We start from the raw sequence: 20,818 nt of genomic DNA, 5'->3' as shown, positions 1-20,818 counted from the left end.
CCCAATATATTAACCTCTAACATAGGGTATGAATGGGGTGGTAACAAAAAAGACATTTCCAAGAAGACTCACAGGATGCTTCTCCAATTCTCCTCATAAATGAGCCATGAGAAGGAGGGGATATAAAATTGAGAAACCAAGTCAGTTTGAAAGAAAATGTCTCTTTTAGAGCTCCACAGGAAATAATACTATGTAATGTAATGGACCAAAAAGTCACTTAAGTAGCTTTATTCTAAATGCACAGTAATTAAATAAAAGACCATAAGGTCTCATCTTTTTTAAAAAAAACAATAGTACAGGATAGGCTTCCTCTGTTGCAGCACTAATCATCTGCTGAAGCAGTTTGATAAATTTTTACTTTTAAATGGGGTCCACTCACCCTTCATACAAAAGAGAAATGTCTAAGGTGACACTGAATTAAATGAAAGCGCCATTGACTTCCATGAGACTAATATTTTTGCAAGATGTCTCCAGGTGAAATGAATATGGACATAAAATTATTTGAAAAGCAGAGAAGGGAATATGTAAAGAATTTGTGTCTCAAAATATCTTCCCCATCAATATAGGTGCTTCTAGTAGAAAAAAACTTTAAGAAGAGGTTTTCATGGATGCTTAGGGTAGATGTAGCACTAACAAGGAGAAAATAGGTAGAAAACTAATACAGAAATCACAAATTATGTTAGTAGAAACACATCAGTAGTATATAGATCTTTATACATTTTTTTCTTAACAAGGAAGCAGAAAATATTAAACAGAACACAATTAAGGTGTTACATTTGTAAGTATTTGTCTGCGTTTAACCTCTATCCCGGGCTAAACTCTAACAGTCTCTCTATCACCTGACAACCCCTCACCAGCCAGGTAAGGGAATTGGGGAAAAGGAAAGCAGACCCATGGGTAGAAATGAAACAGATTTCATGAAAAAACACCCATACTAGAGATATACAGAGTTATACTCAGTGTCTTGGTTTGAAAGACAGGTGTCTGTGGATGAAGGCAGGAGCCTCCCTTCAAATGGAAAATGCAACCCCATTCCCTCCAAATTATTATAATTTTGAAATTAACAGGCCTTCAGGCAAAGATATGGGGAATAGGAATAACAGTTCTTTATAATATATATATAACACAAGGCAGCGAAAAAAAAACAACCCACTGGTTTACACTGACAGAGTCAGGAATACAACCTGACACCCTGTTAGGGTGGCAGTAGCAGTCCGATAAGATGCTGGCTGCAGTCCTCCTGAAGCGATGGATGTAGTTCTGTTGAAGCAGCGATCAGGTAAAAGGGTCTGGTCTTCCTCCCAAGGTCCAGTGGTAGGTAGGTAGCTCTTGTCCTCTGGAGCTCCAGTGGGGGGAAAAAACTCCTCTGGGAATCCAGTGGAAGAAGGCTGCTAGGGTGTTTGAGATCTCAGTTTTTATTTAGCATGGACTGCTTGGCTCCTTCCCCCCGGGCGGAGCATCTCACAATGGGATGGGGAGTGGTGAGGCAGTTCCTTGATGGGCCATTAACAGGAGATAGCCCAGGAGCGAGTTATCGATGGGTCAGGCGATAAGGCGTTGTTGTGCCCAGTACCAAGAGATAGTCCAGAGGGGGGAGGCAGGGAGCACCGCCCCACCTGGTCTCAACAGCTCCTAAAGATGGTAATAGAATACTTTTTTTTTTTCTTTCGGCACATTTTACACAGTAACCTAGGACACTCAGCCAAATGAATATCCAGTCCTCACAACCAACAGGAGAGCAGTCCTCCGGAGAAGCCAGAGGAGGAACCCCACAGGAGCTCCCCTTCCTCAGCAAACCTTCCCCCTTTATAATGACCATGACATGATGGTGTGGGCTACCCCTGTAGCTAACTCGGGTCAGCTGCCCTGGCTGACCTGAAACTGCTAACGGCCTGCCTGGCATGGCTGGGCTAGGATTCTGTCCCAGCCGAATCAGGACAGTATTGCTTTGTAATTCCACTTTCAGGGTAGCTTTTACCAGTGCGCAGAAGCATAGATTATTCTCAACTGAATAAAGGTGTTAGACCAATTAACAACACATTTCTGAAGGTACAGGAAGGGGAAAACAGACAAATACAGGAGTCAGAAAAATATTGAGATAGATTTCTGCTGATTTGATTGTCTTCATCTCAGACTGAAGTAAAATTTTCCAAGTGTGCCTGAAAACATGTATAATCTTAGTTTTATTAAAAGTTAAGAGACAAGATGCAAAGTTGTCAGACAAATTCTGTTGGATTTACTCTTATTGTTCCAACATCTTCAAACATAAATTGATAAATCTGCTTCCAGGCACTTGCTTTTGATTAGGAGTTTTCTAGACTGAAGTTGAAGCAAAATAATCAAAAAATGTATATCATACAGTTAATCTTAGTGACTTCCATTTTTCAATAGCTGCAAATGGAAGGTGAAGATAAAAACACACCAGGAATTTGATGGTGCTATTACAGCTGATTCTCTGAATGGTGTATGTAAAACAAAGTTTAATGCTAGATGTGGCACTTGGGACACAGTTTAGTGGTTCCTAAATGGTTCTATGATTTTACAGAACTGAGTGACAAAAAAAAAAGATGTATTTATTTTACACAAAAATAAAGCTGAACTTCATATCCAATAATGTCGTCCTAGGAATCAGGCCTAGGTTTTTTTTAAGAAAGTCCTCTTTGGAGCCTTCTAAATGACCATTCTGTCTCACTTCATTAACATTTTAATAAGCATATCATGAACAGCTTAAACAACACCTGACCAAAACTCACTCTCAGCTTTTCTACTTTTTCAGGCCTCAGAGTGCATTAACTGCACGTCCAGATTCTTACTGTCTTTACTTAAATCTGGAATATCTATCAACTTAGATAATATCCTTAGTTTGCACAGTGAAGGAAAAAACACTCATTTGATTGTTGGAGTCCAAAAGGCTCCTGTTTGTGAAGTGCAGCAATATCCACCTGGACCTACAGTAACAACAAATAATCCTGGGCACAGTGCCATTACATCTATCCCAAGAGCAGAGCACAGCAACAGCTAGATGAGCAGCTAGTGAAAGCACCAAATCTGCATTAAAGTGGGAAAAGTAACATCCACTTTTGTTTAAAGTTAAATTCCACGATGCCTCAACCTATCTTGATTTAAACATTACTGAGAAGTCATTCTCTTCTAGCAGACAGTCTCTATAGGTCACACTATAATTTATTGAAGGTAGAGAGGATGGAGAGTGCATGGCAATAGAATGATGACAATCTTTTAAATTGATTTAGCACTTTATATCCATGAATATCAAAATGCTTTCTGGATATTAGTTATTCATGTCTCTTGACTCCAAAACAGAACTAGCTGAACTATTATTTCACTTCCTAGACACAACTCTGTCACCTACATTCCCATGTCATTTAGACTGGTAGTGCACTTTTGAAGTGAGACTCCTGATCATCCCTATTTACTGCGTTATGGGCCACATCACAGAGCAGCTCTGGAGCATCCAAACTGGATTGTGCTGGGATGTCACTAAACCAGAAGACACGTTCCAGGAACCCACTTAATCTGCTCTGATAGTAGAGACACTTCAGCCCTTGGATCTAGTAGTCCAAAGCAACTCCTCAGTACACGAACAAAATGTCTGCCAGGTCCTGAGCACTGTCTAATCCACTCATTACAGCTCTGCAAACCCCTTCCAGCACATTGCACCATGCTCATTCACATGTATACTGACCAGCTCACTTGTCCCAACCCAGTTGCTTTGACACTTCTTTGCCTCAGGAAGGACACTGCTTCTCTACACTTGATGTCAAATAGAAGCAAACTGTTATTCATTACTTTCCTTTTTTTCTCCTGTCATAATTTTCCATGACTACACCACCAAAGAGACAAACAGCGAAGCGGAAGGAAACAGCTCATCTTTTTACTGTTTAAAGTGCTGTTTCCTCTGTGTCACTTTAATTCTAAAAATATGAGGTGTAAGAGTATAGAGAACACTGGTGTTTATTTTGAATTTCTGCCTTTGTTTTGGATCAAAAATGCAACACCCAGGCCAAAAGCAATACTAAACATTTACCACTGAGGTCACTGATCTGCAATTTGTTGCAGTGACAGATCCAATATTGTGCTTGGGGAACAGACTGGATGGCTGTTAATGCACTATTACAGGCACAGTTGGGAAATTGGCTGAGCATCAGGTAACTGGAAGAACTGGAGCTTACTGCACAAGCCCAAGAGTGTTTTAACTTGTGGCTCGATTGTTAATGTGGGGAGAGCTTTTAAAATGTTAATTGTTTTTTGGTTTTGGTTTTTTTTTTTAATAACATAAACCATCTGTAGCTTTGAACTTAAATTTGACTTCTCTAATTAAGTCTGATCCTTCTACTACAAGAACTGTCTGTCACACATCAATCTCTTCATTCTAATTTTGGTTCCATTTGTCACATCATTTAAAGCCCTGACCCCACCATAGCAAGGTTTTAATTAACAGTAAAATAGTTCTAGGGGAAATGCTGTATGAAGCATGAGGAATTGAGTTTGGACCCGTTCAGATAACAGGAAGATCTGACATAGTATCTTATGTCTTACCAACGCCTTTGTGGAAGACAAGTTATTCTATTTACCTATGGATTACCTATGACTAATTTTTAAGCTATGGCTTAAACTCCTGTTTTTCTGTGGAAAGTTCTCCTCCCAGCCGCACATTGTACTGAATGTCAGATTCTGAGAACTGTCAAGACATTGGCAAACCATGCAAACAACAGATAAAAATTATTGGGGGGCATGGGGTGGGGCAAATGAATACAAGGTGTGGAAGAAATCCACTGACAGGGTGATAAATCATTCAGCTCTGGAACAGAAGCAGACTTGCCAGAGGAGGAGGAATGTCAAGGGCAAGAAATCAAAGATAGGTTATGAACAAAGCTATTACTGTGATCATCATCATATTACTACATGTGGGCAGAGAATGTCTGTAGGACTAGTCATTGCTATGTAGAAAAGAGAACAAGGGAAACTTCAAGGAATACTTTTAGCTGAACCCATTAACTACTTTATTAGGGTCATACTAATTGTTAGGCAGATACAATGCTGCATGTTTACAAGTTAACATTAATGTCAAAATAAATTGCATTGGGTAGTATAGACAAAAATAATGCTTTTTTTTTCCTACAGGAAAGGCAAAAAGATAGTGCAATTCCCTTGGAGGAATTATTTACAAAGTTATTAAAACGTCTCCATTGGATTTCATCCCCAGAAAAAAAAAAAAAAAAAAAACAAACAACACCACAAACAAACAAAAATGCTGCTGAACTAATTGCACTCAGTTAAAGAAGGATGTTTGATTAGTCAAGACAGACCTGATAGAATATCATTGTTGGGAAGACATGTACTAGAGATATTCTACTTCATGTAACATGCAATGCAGTTCACAAAAAACCCCACACTACGTATCATCCCTCCACACCTTCCTAGATGCTTACAAAGGTCTGTTCTGAAGGTGCAAAAAGCAGCGATGTGCCAAAGTTGTCCCCAAATCCCATGTGACTTCTGCAGTTCCAAGCACGTCTTGAAGACTTGAGTCTTCATATTGAAAATTATATTGAGATATAAGAACAATGTGAAACAGACTGTAGAGTGAAAGAGCTGGATTGTACCCTTTTAAAGAGTTGAAACTTCTCCAAGAGGACCGATAACGAAGAAGTTCTTCAAGCTCTCTTACACGGGCTTTTTGATCCCAGAGGGTTTGTAATCTCATCTGATTTTTCAGGCAACTGTAATTTTAATCAGAAGCAATGTGAAAATCAACAGTGACAGCGAGTCCTCCAGGAATGGAGTAGAGTGAGGGAGCAAACTGTAGACAGCCAGGAAAAAGTAGAACTACTGCTTCAGGAAAATCAAATGCAACTGATAGAGACTTTAATGAAATTGCACTAAAAAGTGTGCCACTCACCTGTGGCAATTCCATTCATGAACGGCAATTCATTAACTCAATCAAACCCATTCATATGCCCAAGGTCTAAACACTGAAGCATGCAACACTGAACGACAGACCAGCAGATTTGAATCCTGGTCAGAAAAAAAGCAAGATTTTAAAATATCCTTGTTTCACATCAAGATGATGAGGTGATCTTGTTGTTTTCATATTTTTTTCCTCTTATTACAAATGAAACCAAGAGTGATGTCCATAATCACAGAATAATGAATAATTTTGTTGCCAAGCATGAGACTGGAACATGGAACTGCTGGTTGAAGGTCCTGCTCTCTGAATTAGACAAAGCAGGGGCTTGAGCCTGCATTTTCTATAGAAATGCATTATACATCCAAGTAATTGGCACTTCTGCAACCACAGTCTTTTACTTGTTTTTCTGAACAGAAATTCCTTTCCAGTCCCAAGAAAATTTTCTCAGTTGAAGTTTCAAGCATTTGGTTTATTAAACTGATATTTTTGGTGAAACAAGGGGAAAAAAACATTTAATTTGTAGCTAGTTCTACTGGGAGAATGTCTGCTCAAAATGAGGAAAGAGTTCAGAAGAAAGAAGTGTTAAATGCTCTGTGGAAGACAGTCTTGCCTATATTGTAAGACTGAAAGACTATATAAAGGGAATTATTTCAATGATGACTAAAAGACACGGTTTTATGGTTTTACAAGACGTGATGGGAGTTAGAACTGTATTCAGCTGTGAAGCCTATCATCTTCCAGCAAACTAAAAGACAAGATGTTTGCTCAGTCATCCATATCAACACCCTTGGGTGATTGCAGAGCATTTTCATTGTACAGGTAGACTTGAAATGCAAACGAAAGCACTCCCGAATATGTAGCTAGGTTAATGAAATTAAAGAGGACCTTCCAGGTTTACAAGGGCTTTAAGCGTTACATTTAGGTTCTGATCCACGTGCCATATGTACAATGAACAAATCGTGAATGGTTATTGTCTAAGCCAGTTGATCCCAAGCCATACCCACTAATAGCTTTTTCAACAGAAACTGGTATTAATCATGCCAGGAAATTGCAACAGAATCATGAAAACTTTCCAATAAGTAAAATGGGATCAAGAAGAAAGCACTACATTCATACAACTTATATGACAGCATGGAATGCAACGAAAATGATCTAGCATTTTTACAAAGATTTAATTTAAAGGATAATAAATAAAGGAGTTTGGGGATCCTTTAAAAGATGGATAGAGAAATAGTTTATAAGGAGCATGAAATTGGAGACTTCTCTTTCTGATTTCATAACAGTGTCCTCTCAGACTATAAAAACTGTAGAGCTACAGAAAGTGTTAGCGTTTCCAAAAGCATACATGGAAGAAGTTTTCCTCCCTTGTGTACTAATGAATTATAAAAGAACATAAAACTCTAAATAACATGTGCTAACTCTTTATGTCATGAAATTACCTGTATTTTCCCATATAGAACTGTCGAGAGGGAATTGGTTGATGTGTCCAAGCATATGTCTGATTTTGAACCCCACACTGCCCTCCCACCCCCGCCCAGCAATCCACTGTACTTTCGGAAAAGGATGATATTACCATCTTACTATGTGAAAACAAGAATTGTGCCCAAAGAGGAGACAAGTCCACATTTTTTTTTTTACAAACCTTGTCTATCAGTTCTGTGGCTGTCAGAAGTAGTGGGAGAATTCAGCATGGGGAATACTCAGGAATTTTAACCCATTCTTGTGGTATGAATGGGATAGTTTTCCTGACAGCAATTTAATTATGTTGTCCATGTATCTGGAGCTTTTAAAAGTAAGCCAGGGTTGGCTTCTGATCACCGTTCCTTTTGCTAGCACAGCATATATAGGCACTTTACCAGCATTTGTAGAACATGGACTTTGTCATAATCAGCCTAGAAATGGAGTCTGAAAAAATGTGACAGAGAGAACAGCCAGAAAAGGATTTGCTACAGAATAAGATACCAGTGTTTGGAATATCATCTGCAGCTGCTGTTTGGCAAACTACATGGGCTGGGTTATGCAAAGCATTTTGGATAGCTTTATAGATATATCTAGATATAGATATATCTAGATATAAAATAATATATTTATTACTGAAGCCTATGACGAATAACAACTTGAGCACCTCCCCAGGGTTTTTGCACAGTTCTTAAAGGATCATCTTAAAGCAAATCAGGAAAATACATATTTGTCCTTAAAGATCTAAATATGCATTCTAATAATCGGTAAATATGGAAAACAATTTACACAGATTACAGGTTGAGAATTTAGAACATCAACCCAAAGCCAGGGTTTCCAGGTATGGCAGCACAACTTTGGAGATATATCATGCTTTTTGATGCCTTGTCTTAATCTTTGAATTTAAAAAGTAATAGCTAAGATAAAAGTACGTATTTCCAGTCAGAATTGCCACTAGAATATCAGGAATATAGAAGTAAGTCGGTGACAACGAGTTACATCATAAAAGCAAATTAAATTCAACAAGGCTAAAGAAAGTCTCTATGAGAAATGGATAGATGTGTGTACCAACACCTGCTTTGAAATTTGCATAGAAATAACAGCCACAGACATTGTCATGTGTGGCATTGGAAAGATTCTCCCTATGGCATTCAGGATACACATAGACTGAAAATTACACAAAGGCTATTTTGGAACTGTTAAAATTTAAGTTCTATGCCAGAACATCTTTTTTTTTTTTTTGTGGCACAAGCATTGATAGACCAACAAAAGACATGAAAGCCACATCGGTCAATGCAATGCATATCCCTGATACACTGTGTCATCACTTCAAGCATTCAACAGCCCAATGGCAATGTGTATCATATACTAAGCCTGATATGGTTCATGTCTGATTGTGGTGGATGCTCATCCTGCATCACCCAAAGGACTCTACAAATTCGTTTTTTTCTGCTCAAATGGTGGATCTTTTATGGCTTATTTGTAAGGATGTGAGATTGGATAAATTGTGCAATAGAAGAAAGTCCACCCAAGCTATATATGAAACCTATCAACCGTTTGTCATAAGAAAAAGAAAAGTCAAACATGTCACATCCACTCCTTTCTACTCTTTAAAGAGGAATTAGTGGAAAGGTTTATTCAGACATTCAAGCAAGTGGCCCACGTTATGGCTCCAGCAAAAGGTAATTTACAACACAAGACTGCAAATTTTGTATTGGTCTGTACGATGGCAATGCATACTGTTATAACTCACTGTCTTGGTTTGAAAGACAGGTGTCTGCTGAGGAAGGCAGGAGCCTCCCTTGAAATGGAAAAATGCAACCCCCTTCCCTCCAAACTATTATAATTTTGAAATTAACGGGCCTTCAGGCAAAGATATGGGGAATAGAAATAACAGTTCTTTACTAATATATATATATATATATATATATAACACAAGGCAGCGAAAAAAAACCACCCACTGGTTTACACTGACAGAGTCAGGAATACAACCTGACACCCTGTTAGGGTGGCAGTAGCAGTCCGATAAGATGCTGGCTGCAGTCCTCCTGAAGCAATGGATGTAGTTCTGTTGAAGCAGCGATCAGGTAAAAGGGTCTGGTCTTCCTCCCAAGGTCCAGTGGTAGGTAGGTAGCTCTTGTCCTCTGGAGCTCCAGTGGGGGGAAAAAACTCCTCTGGGAATCCAGTGGAAGAAGGCTGCTAGGATGTTGAGATCTCAATTTTTATTTAGCATGGACTGCTTGGCTCCTTCCCCCCGGGCGGAGCATCTCACAATGGGATGGGGAGTGGTGAGGCAGTTCCTTGATGGGCCATTAACAGGAGATAGTCCAGGAGCGAGTTATCTATGGGTCAGGCGATAAGGCATTGTTGTGCCCATTAACAGAAGATAGTCCAGAGGGGGGAGGCAGGGAGCACCGCCCCACCTGGTCTCAACAGCTCCTGAAGATGGTAATAGAACACTTTTTTGGGGCACATCTTACACTGTAACCTAGGACAGTCACACACTGCAGATGTTGTATGTTCATAAAAAGGAAAGAAGTTGTGGAAATTTGCCACAAATAGACAAGTACAATGGAAGCAAGAAACTATAGAGATAATTCACAGAATTAATTTTAACCTGGAAACTACCTAGTGATAACATCAGTCAGAAATAGCCATTCAGAAAGAAGGTATTTAATACAGCTTCTATGCATGTATTTAACTTGATGCACTAGCCGAGCACACATATTGAGTGTAATTAGCAGTCAGACATTCAGCCTGAACAAAATGACTCATGAAAACCCATCATTTCTGCTACAAGTGTCCTAGAACTAGAGGGCAGAATATGTTGCTAACAAAATTACCCTGGAAATCTTACACCGTGCTTCAAATACTGTTGTGTTGACTAAAAGCCATCTTAGTAAGAGTTATGTCATTAGCATGTCTCATCTTTAATCAGTAGTATTTTTGTACAAGTTATTATAGATTTTACTATAAAACTTTTATATTCTGATTGTCCTTTTATATTAAACAAGGAGGAGCATGTAGTGCCTAGGAGTTGAATATCACTCTGAGCACTTAGAAGTCCTTCAGTGGGACTCCTTGCCCTCTGTAGCCACTAGAATAATGCCAGCATGCATAAATTCTGACATGTCCAGATATGGCTGGGAGCTGCAGGTTATAGAAACCTGCAGCCAGCCTCCCAGTGACAGCAGCCTTCTCTGAATTTTCCCTGCTAATTGCCTGCCAGCACTTCTCCATCCTGACAAAAAGTAGTTAGGGAGGTGCAGAATCCAGCAGATCTCCCCCTAAGGACCACAGTCGGTCCTCAGAGGAAGGCAGGGAGCAACAAAAGCTGCTCATTTGGGTCCACTCCCTTGATATTCCTCCTGGATCTAAGAGCAGAGGAGGAAAAATGGGGAAGGGAAATTGCAGAGTGATTTTGTTACTGCCCTTAACTACCATTTGTCCTTAAGTCTAAGCAAGGGAGATGGTGAGCTTCTGGAGCTGGGGCTACCCTATAGTGGAAAGGGTGACAGGCAATTGTTTGGAGACGTGACTGAACGACTGGATGATAGACTTTCTCTCTTAGGAGATTCAGAGCAACACCATAGACATATCTACAAGCTCACTAGCAAGAGGAGTTCAGAAATTAGATGGCAGACCCAAACCTATGATGTAAGCCTCAAAAAAAAATTCCCTCTCAGACTTTGGTGATGTTTCAGATGGTGTTGCAGTTTGAGAATGGCATGCTTGGCTTCTGTCACCTGTAGGCTCACCTGTCTGGAAATGATTTGTTCAAGTATGCATCTCCCATTGGTTTAGCATGATACAGAAAAAACAAGACTTAACAAGGTGATGAGACCAATGAAAAGGTGGAATTGAAGGCAATGAGAGTGGTCCAATGGAGAGAGGTGAGGACATAAACAATATGAAAGAGAATGCTCAAAAGGTACAGCAAAATCAAGCCAAATAGTAAAAACTGGTATTGTCCCTCATCTAAGCTCTGTTATTTTACTTTCCTGTTCCAAATTCATGCAGTATTTCTCTACTGAGTGTTTAAAATTGTCAGTGAAAGAACATTCACCAGGTTCTCTAGCCTTCTTCTTCTTTTCTGTCTGTTTGGCTGTGACACAACTCATGTGCCATTTTCCGACCATTCAAAAGTGACACAAAGGGCTCTTTTGCCCTAGAAAACTCCTAGCATTTTCTTTTAAAATCAGTTGTGGACCTTGTGTACCATCTTGCTGCATGGCAAAACTGTATATTCTCAGGGATAAATTAGAAATTATTGTAACTCCACATTTCATCACACTATTAAACACCTCAATTTTTGTTTGACATTTAATTTTCAGTACTTTATAGTTTTGATTTTTGTTCTCCAAAGCTTATGATCTAAGGAGTAAATACTATCTTTAAAGAACAGGATGTAACCACACAATTCTGAGGGTAAGTCACCATACTTTCTTCTACAGCATTATTTTAAATTCTCAACTTCTCTTTAAATTCTCATGTATCTAGGCATACTAAACACAATGACTATATCTCATGTTAACTTAAACTACAACAAAACACACACAACAGTATGAGAGAAACTTCAGCTATAAATATCAACATTCCTCAAGAACATATCCCAAATAACATCTTCCCAAGAAGATCTAGAACAGTTCTGTTGAGCTTTTCTTTGAAACTACTTTGGTTTCCAAACAGATGCTGACAGAACATTGAGAAGTTAATACTCATAGATGTTATAAAAGTTTGTCCATTAAACCCTTAAAAGTTGTTATATTCCTTAAATACTTATCCTCTTCCCTCAGATTGAGCAGATGACTGGGCTTCCTGCTCTGAAACAGAGCAAGAATTTCATAAGGCAGAATGGAAACAAATGCTTAAATTTAAGATTTTATCTATGCTACTGTAATTATGTTTCTACTGGGTTCAAAAGAAGTTACAGCTGTATATAAGCCTTCTTCTAAGAAAAGTCTTCCCAAAAAAAAGTTCCCACCCATGCTATTACCAATGTTGCTGAGTTGGCAGTGGTAACACTGAGAAAAGCCTTCAACAGCTTGCTTTATTTAAACCCCTGCATCAGTAAAACTTCCTCAGCATGTGATTGATAATTGTTCCCCAGCACTGTTGTGGAGCAAGACTGATTACCAAGGGGATTAAAATTCCAGAAACTCTCTGAAGATTGTCTCCAGGGTCTTCTCTTCAGTGTCTTTGCTGCAATGCTAGTATTAGCAGTAATGGGATATAAATTTAGCCTTTTTTCGACAATATTTCCTGGCATTATTAGCATCTAAGGCCTTACCAGAACCCCTTCAGAAAAGTGTCTGACTTCTATCCAAGGCATAATACGGATGCAGTTCAGAAACATACCTGAGTATAGCATAGCTTGCTGGCTACATCTGGAGGGAAAAGTAGTCACAGAGCGATAGATCACTCCTGTGGACTGAGCATGGGCCTGATTCAGCCTTCCCACATTGTCCCCTAGCTCTGCATTCTGGCTCTAATTCTTTGGGCAAAGTCATTTTATTACCTTGTAACTAAGTCAGTTCCTTAACTGAAAAAATTAAAATTTTTTGTATTGATCAGTTAATATGATCAGTTTGGTATTATTTTTTACCTTTTTAAAAACTATACTAAGCATGTGTATGAGTTCTATTTTATCTGGGGACGGGCTTTTTCTGATCTTTGGTTTGTTTGGGGTTTTTTTTGCTTTTATATCAACATCTGTATGAGGAAGGGAATGAAACAGTGATGAGTCAAACTGGATTGATCACTGAATTTCTTTAAATTTGACTATGTCAAAGGAAAAACATAAAAAGCAAATATTATTCTTAGCTGGCTATGAATCATGCACCCTTTAGAACTACCATTGAAGAACTGCTAAGACCATCACACTGGTAAATTAATCAGGCTGGAGACCATTCTTATTAGTGTTTAGAAGTGTAGGCTAGGCATCTGCTTGAAAAAAATTCACTAATTACTTGGTCAACTATTTGGCATGTATAATGTGAAATCATCCAAGTGAACACAGACAAGTCATACTTATGGGTCATGACAAAAAATTTACTCAGCTGATCTTTAGGTGAGCTGGATTTTAAGGTCCCATAACATGACAGAGCACCAGGCAACCAAGTTGTACATGTCACTCAGTCTTTGTTGCACTTGATTCTACCAAATGCAACCTGGTTGTGATAAGTACAGCAGTAATGGAGTTTCAGAAAGGAAAAACAAAGAAGAAAAGGTAGCAAATAGTTAACGTGTGGTTTAACATCAACTAATCTGAAGCCATAAGATACAACACTTTTGTAAATGTTTGGTTAAAGAAGAGTATGGAGGTTTGAAATTATAGAAACAGAGACTACAGAAATCAACCACTCATCACAAATTAATATTCCCCCCCCAGGAAGCTTAAAGCCTTAAAAGAAGGAAATATCAACAGGACACTATTACTGAAGCTGGCAATGTCAAACACATTCTCCTCTTGGGCATTTTACTTGATACCTCTAAAAGTCAAGTGCCAATATGAGACCGAAACTTCTATCCCTCCTGCACAGCAGACGTGTCTACAGAAGTGATGAAGCCTGGAGCAGTAAGTGAATGGAAGCAGCGCCTGTTGTCAGCTAATACTCTTTTGCACAGCATTACTAAAACAGCTGAAGAGTATTGAGAGCAACTGCTCTTACATCTCAGGAAAAGAAATTCAAGCTGTTAAATCAAAAAGCGCCTGTTGTACTGCACCAAATCATGAATTTCTATGCCTGTGTATGATTGGTGTTCAAAAGAAATTAGTGAGTCAATGTAGTGAGAGTGTCTATGACATTTTAGGAAGAGGGAAAGCTTTTTCTGTTCTGTTAGATGGAGGTCCCATGGTCAACAGCATCCCAGATCCAGGGTCTTCAAATAACAAGGAAGAGCAAATGTAACCAATAGTTAGTGACTTTGCATATGTTTCATACACTAGCTTTTTGTGCATGTGAGCAATCCTATTACCAGCGTAAGTCCTTGCATAAATGGGACACAGACAGACAATTTGACAGACAACATCACAAGAAATTTTAATTCAGCTTGAAAGAAAGATACACAAAAGTTTTTCTCCTTTGTATTTTAACTGCCTTTCAAAGGCCTTTTCATTGCATTTTGGAAGTCTTCTGAAAGGAATCTGGCTCTTTCTTTCTCACCAGAAATTTGTGCTCCTTATTTTTTTTTTTTTTTCAAATCAATGGGAAATAGTGCAGCTACACACGTTGAGAGCTGTGCTTAGTTTACCATCCTCTTTTTTTTTTTTCTTTTTTCCAAAGCAACTTTACTTAACAAATAATTATGTGTTTAATGACATTTCATGCTGTCTTTGTTAATCAAAAATGTGTTTCCTCCCTTGGAATCTGTGCTTGCTTTCTTGATCCCAATGAGAAGTCTGGGCACAACAGCTGTATCAAAATAATTTTTATAGTAAGAAGCTCCAGTGCCCAGAAGCACTTTTTTTTTTCTTCAGAAGGAGGAGACGATACAGAAGAGGCAGAAAAGTCTACAAGACTAAATGTTGAACTCTGTGGGGAAATGGATGCTTCAAGATTGCAATTTAAAGCCAATATTTGTAGGATGTCAATGCATCGCCAATTCATATATCTGTCTTTAGTATAATCTGACTTCCAAATCAAAAGAAAGCAAGTAAAATAAATCATAGGATCACAGAGTGATTGAAGTTCCTTTAACTTTTCTTCATATGTCAAGTTCTCCAACCCTGATCTCAGCTTTCCATTGGATCCTCTCGTTTTTAAACATCTCGCCTTATATAAGGGGAGAAAAACTGGACACCATAGTCCTGGCGTAGCCTAACAAGCATTGAGGAGATTGGAATAAGCACATCCCTTGATTCACTGGCTATACCCTTGCTAATGCAGCCCAGGACATGTTTTGCCTTGGTGGCTGCAAGGGCACACTGCTGGCTTGTGCTCAGCTTGCTGGCCTCCAGAACAGAACCCCCAGGGCCTTTCCAGCAGAGCTGTCCCCAAGCCCCCAAACCCCAGTCTGTTCAGATGCTTGGCATTACCCTGTCCCAGGTGCAGTTCTTGACACTTATCTTTGCTACACCTCGTGCAGTTCTTGTCTAAATATTCCAGCTGCAGAGGTCTCTCTGAATGGTGGCTATTCCTTCAAAAGTATCTATCTTTCCTCTAGATTTGTTTGACATACACTAACTCGGTAAGGAGATTCAATCCTGTCATCCAGGTCTTTTATAAATTGCTGCATAGTATTGGACACAATGTTGTCCCCTGAGGAACTTCACTTGTGACCAGCTACCACTTCAACTTTGGTCCAGTAATCACATTCTTTAAGACCCACAGTTTAGCAGCATTCCACCCACCCTATGGCCCACCTTTCCAGTTAATATCTTATCACCTGGACGACAAGGATGCTGTGGGAGACTGTGTCAAATACCTTGCTAAAAATCAAGGTTATTTTAAGGTCCTTAGTGCTTCCCCCTTGTTTGAGAGCAGGAGGCCAAGCTTTTACCCTTGTTAGGGTTGTCTTGTCTGCCAAGCCAGCTGCAGTGTTGTTCTTGGATTAGTGTGCCCACATCCTATGCATGGTCTTACCTCTTTTATTGAAATTTTAAAGCAAACAAAGCAAAGAAAGAAGAGAGAAGATCCTCAAATTGTGGTGTGGTTTTTTTGTTGGGTTTTATTTTTTCCTTTCCAAAGTGTGGTCCTCTAGGATATCCAGTTGTCCCATTGTTTCATTTTTCAGTGAGCAGTCCCACAGGCCTCTGGGGGTCAAGGCCTTGTCTTGGAAGAAAGCTGGAATGGGAGCTGTGAGAAAATTCTCACTTGCAAAGTGAAGTGGAGAATTTGGGCCTTCTGCCAGTTCTGTGTGGGTATGATGATTTCAAGGCAGTTTGCCATATCTTTATAATTTTGTAGCAACAAAAATAGTTTTTGCATTAAAAAATGAAAAAGTGATTTCAAATAGCTTCTCCAAGTCAAGAAAAATATAAACAAGGCAACACTCTGAAAAGTAAATTTATCCTCACAGACATTAAAGCCCTTAACCACCATCTATTTCACTTGTCTGGGCTTCCCGAGCTGTGTTTTCCATTGCTCAGTTAACTGCTCTTCAGATCTTGCTGTTAACATTTTTTGTTCTGCTCACAGACCTCCAAACAAAGAAGCAACTGTTAGGTCTTGCAGCATAAACGCAGATCCTGTGTTAGTCCACCTTGAAAAATCACTAATGTCTGTAGAAAAAGCAGGCAGTCATGGCCAATATCAAGAACCAGTGTGGAAAATTTTTGCTTCCTTCCTTCTTTTTTGTGAGAATCCTTCTGTATTCTCATGTTTTATAACTTTTGCTGCATGAGGCTGGAAAGAGCCTTTCATGAAAGCATGCTCCACTTCACTTCAGCTCCACTTTTACATGGGCAAATACACAATTAAAAGAACAGACACAGTAATATATTGCATTTTATTTTTAAGGTGCAGAGTAGAATCTTTCAGTCTGTCTTATGTTTGTATAAAACCTATCAAAAGTTTTATGATTTTTCCAGATATGTCTTGTTTAATATTCTATGTCATCAACTACAATACTACACATGCTCAGCTACAGCCTGGTATGATGATCCCACATGGCACAGCTGAAGTAGGATCTGCACAGCAGCATCCTTTCTTATTTCACATGTCAACTTGCTTGAAACATTTGCAAAGAACAGTTAGTGGTGCAAGCCACATCACTTCCATTGCACATTTTGGCAAATTCATATCCAAGGGCAAAATTTATCCTGACGTAAAGAATAAAATCTGTACATGCATGTTCATCTTTAACTAGTCTCATCCTGCTAACACTTGTATCCAGTATACAAATTTGTGATTAACTTTTAGGGATGGATCCCTCTTTGCTTTTATTTGAATATCAAGGTCTATTGAAGTTTGATAACTAATTTTCCTCTCACTGACAACAGTTCCACCAGGGTGTCTATCTTTTGTCTTTGTTCCTTTGTAAGTCAAGGAGGATCAGATTCATCAGTCAGTCATGTCCAGAAAATGGTCAGAGCCAGACCATATTCCACAGTAATCCCAATCATCCACCTCTGCAGAAGCTTCCGTTAAGTGATTTTTTAATTACTTTGTCATTTTTCATGTTCAAACAAGAATCTGAGTCTATGGAACTTGATCTTGAGTATTGCCCTAATTTCAGCACAGGCTTACATGTGCCAAGGATACAGGATGAGAGACAAAATATGCACAGAAAAAGAATGGTTTCCTATATCCTTTGAAGTACTATTTATTATAAGGCATATCAGGTTTTCTATCAGTGCAGCCTGTGAGGTGCTGTTGTGATGGAAATGGCATCCTGAGTTTGACATACTCAACTTACAAAATGCAAACAGCAGAAGCCACAATATACTGCTGCTTTGGATACTGTTCATGGAATTTGTTTTCTTTGGGTGAAGAATGGGTATTGGCTTTGCCAGTTGCTAAATTCTGTTTTCAATAAGATGCAAAAAAGCTAGGTAGTCTTGCTCATTACAGGAAGATTGCACAGACAGAAGAGCACAATAATATCTTCAGGCTCTAATTCAATTAAAAATCTGTGGCTGAAGATATGGAAACATTTCCAAGGATGTAATTTTGAACATTTCTCCCAACTCTATTTTGCTTCATAAGGCAGACCAGAGACAACCCACATTTTCTCAAGATCCCTACATTCCTTGATAGCTAAAGGCAGTTCACGTAAAATTCCAGGTTGCTTTTGGCAGGTTTACTCTTCATATCAAATTTAATTTTGGAATTAGAAGTAATGCTCAGATTCTAGCCTGGTATAATCCACACTAAAAGAGCCCCTTAATTGCATGCACCGCTGCTTTTAAGAAATGGAGCTTATCTTGGTAATGCAAATACAGACCAGCTTCATGAAAGTGCTGCTGTTCACCAGTGTCTTCACACAGACCTCCATCCTTACCATCATATGCTTAGATGTAGCAGACTTATTCTCTTACACAGGACTTAAGGTCAGCTCAATTTATACTAGTGACCCCAGGAAGTCTCAGTACCTGGGGCTATGCAGTACCATGTGTGAGGCAGCTCCTATTGCTTGAGTCCTGGGCTAAGCTGGGAGAAGCAGCTGAAGCTTTTTGTGTCGAGTTTGGCTTTATAGAGTGCACCTGTGCCTTGATCCACACTGTCAGTGTTTCTGCAAGCAGTGTCTGCCTTGGGCTGCCTCAACCCTTGTGAGGAGGGTTAGGGTGTGAAGACATTAAATCATAGAAACGTAGACTCATAGAATCATAGAATGGTTTGGGTTGGAAGGACCTTAAAGATGACCTAGTTCTAACCCCCCTGCCATAGGCTCAAAGCCCCATCCAACATGGCCTTGAACACTTCCAGGGAGGGGGCAGCCACAGCCTTTATGGGCAATCTGGTCCAGTGTCTCACCACCCTCACAGGAGAGAATTTCTTCCTAATATCAAATGTAAATCTAGCCTGTTTCAGTTTGAAAACCTTAACCCTCATCCTATCACTACATTCCCTGACAAAGAGTCCCTCCCCACCTTTCCTGTAGTGCCCCTTTAAGTACTGGAAGGCGCTCTAAGGTCTCCCCAGAGCCTTCTCTTCTCCAGGTTGAACAACCCCAGCTCTCTCAGCCTGTCCTCATAGGGGAGGTGCTCCAGCTCCCTGATCATCTTCATGGGCCTCCTCTGGACCTGCTCAAGCAGCTCCATGTCTTTCTTGTGCTGAGGGCCCAGAGCTGGATGCAACACTGCAGGTGGGGTCTCATCAGAGCAGAGTAGAGGGGTAGAATCGCCTCCCTTGACCTGCTGGCCATACTTCTCTTGATGAAGCCCAGAATGTGATTGGCTTTCTGGGCTGCCAGCACACATTGTTGGCTCACATTCAGTTTTTCATCCACCAGCACACCCAAGTCCTTCTCCTCAGAGCTGCTCTCAATCCACTCATTGCCCAGCCTGTATCTGTGCTTGGGATTGCCCCAATCCAGGTGCAAGACCTTGCACTTGGCCTTGTTGAAGTTCATGAGATTTGCACAGGCCCACCTCTCCAGCCTCTCAAGGTCCCTCTGGATGGCCTCCCTTCCCTCTAGCGTGTCGACCACACTACACTGTAGGAATAAGTCAACAAGGAGAGAAGGGATAGAAAGAGTTAACAGGATTCAGGCAGTTCCTGCCCTGAGCCTTGAAGAAGAGTAACGGAAGACAACAGGGAAGTAAACAGGTGCAGACTGTTAGACATGAGAGGAACGCAAGCCTGCAGGACAGCAGCCAATGGGGTTAGCGGTAGTGGCGCGTGAACGATACCTGTACACCAATCACAGCTTACTTAGTGGCGCTTGTACTAGTAGAGAAAAGTGTATAATGATGCTGTAGCAAACAGCCTCGATCGGAGCCCTTGCCTTAATCCGCCACACCACACAGCTTGGTGTTGCCAGCAAACTTGCTGAGGGTGCGCTCAATCCTACTGTCCATGTCACTGACAAAGATGTTAAATAACACCAGTCCCCAATACTGACCCCTGAGGAACGCCACTTGTCACTGGTCTTCACTCAGACATCAAGCCATTGATCATGACTCTTTGAGTGTGACCATCCAGCCAATTCTTTATCCACTGAGTGGTCCATCCATCAAATCCATGTTTCTCCAGTTTAGAGACAAGGACGTTGTGCGGGACTTGTCAAACGCTTTGCACAAGTCCAGGTAGATGATGTTGGTTGCTCTTCCCTTATCCACCACTGATGTAAGCCCATTGTAGAACACCACCAAATTTGTCAGGCACGATTTGCACTTAGTGAAGCCAGGTTGGCTATCACCAGTCAACTTCTTATTTTCCATGTGCCCTAGCATAGTTTCCAGGAGGATTCACTCCATGATCTTGCCGGGCACAGGGGTAAGTCTGACTGGCCTGTAATTTCCCTACCTTTTTTCCCTTTTTAAATATGAGGGTTATGTTTCCTCTTTTCCAGTTGGCAGGAACTTCACCGGACTGCCACAACTTCTCAAATATGATGGATAGTGTCTTAACCACTTCATCTGCTAGCTCCCTCAGGACCTGTGGATGCATCACATCAGGTCCCATGGACTTGTGCAACTTCAGGTTCTTTAGAGGGTCTAAAACCTGATCTTCTACAGTGGGTGGTCCTTCATTCTGTCAGCCCCTGACTTTGCTTTCTGCAACTTGGGCCGTGTGGCTGAAGCACTTGCTGGTGAAGACTGAGGCAAAAAAGTCATTGAGTACTTCAGCCTTCTCCATATCCCAGGTAACCAAGTATCCTGTCACCTTCTGGAGAGAGACCACGTTAGCACTAGTCTTCCTTAAATTCAGTCCTTGTCTTTTTATTAAAAAATCCTTTTCTTTCCTGAGCTATGCTCATTGAAGTGAGACAGTTTGTTTTCTGCAAGCTCTGGCTGCACTGTGCTCTTGGATATCCTTCCTTTGG

Source organism: Leptosomus discolor, chromosome 7, assembly GCF_034619465.1.
Source record: "Leptosomus discolor isolate bLepDis1 chromosome 7, bLepDis1.hap2, whole genome shotgun sequence".
Taxonomy (NCBI): domain Eukaryota; kingdom Metazoa; phylum Chordata; class Aves; order Leptosomiformes; family Leptosomidae; genus Leptosomus; species Leptosomus discolor.
The sequence above is the reverse complement of the archived record's forward strand: the minus strand, read 5'-3'. Positions refer to the sequence as shown.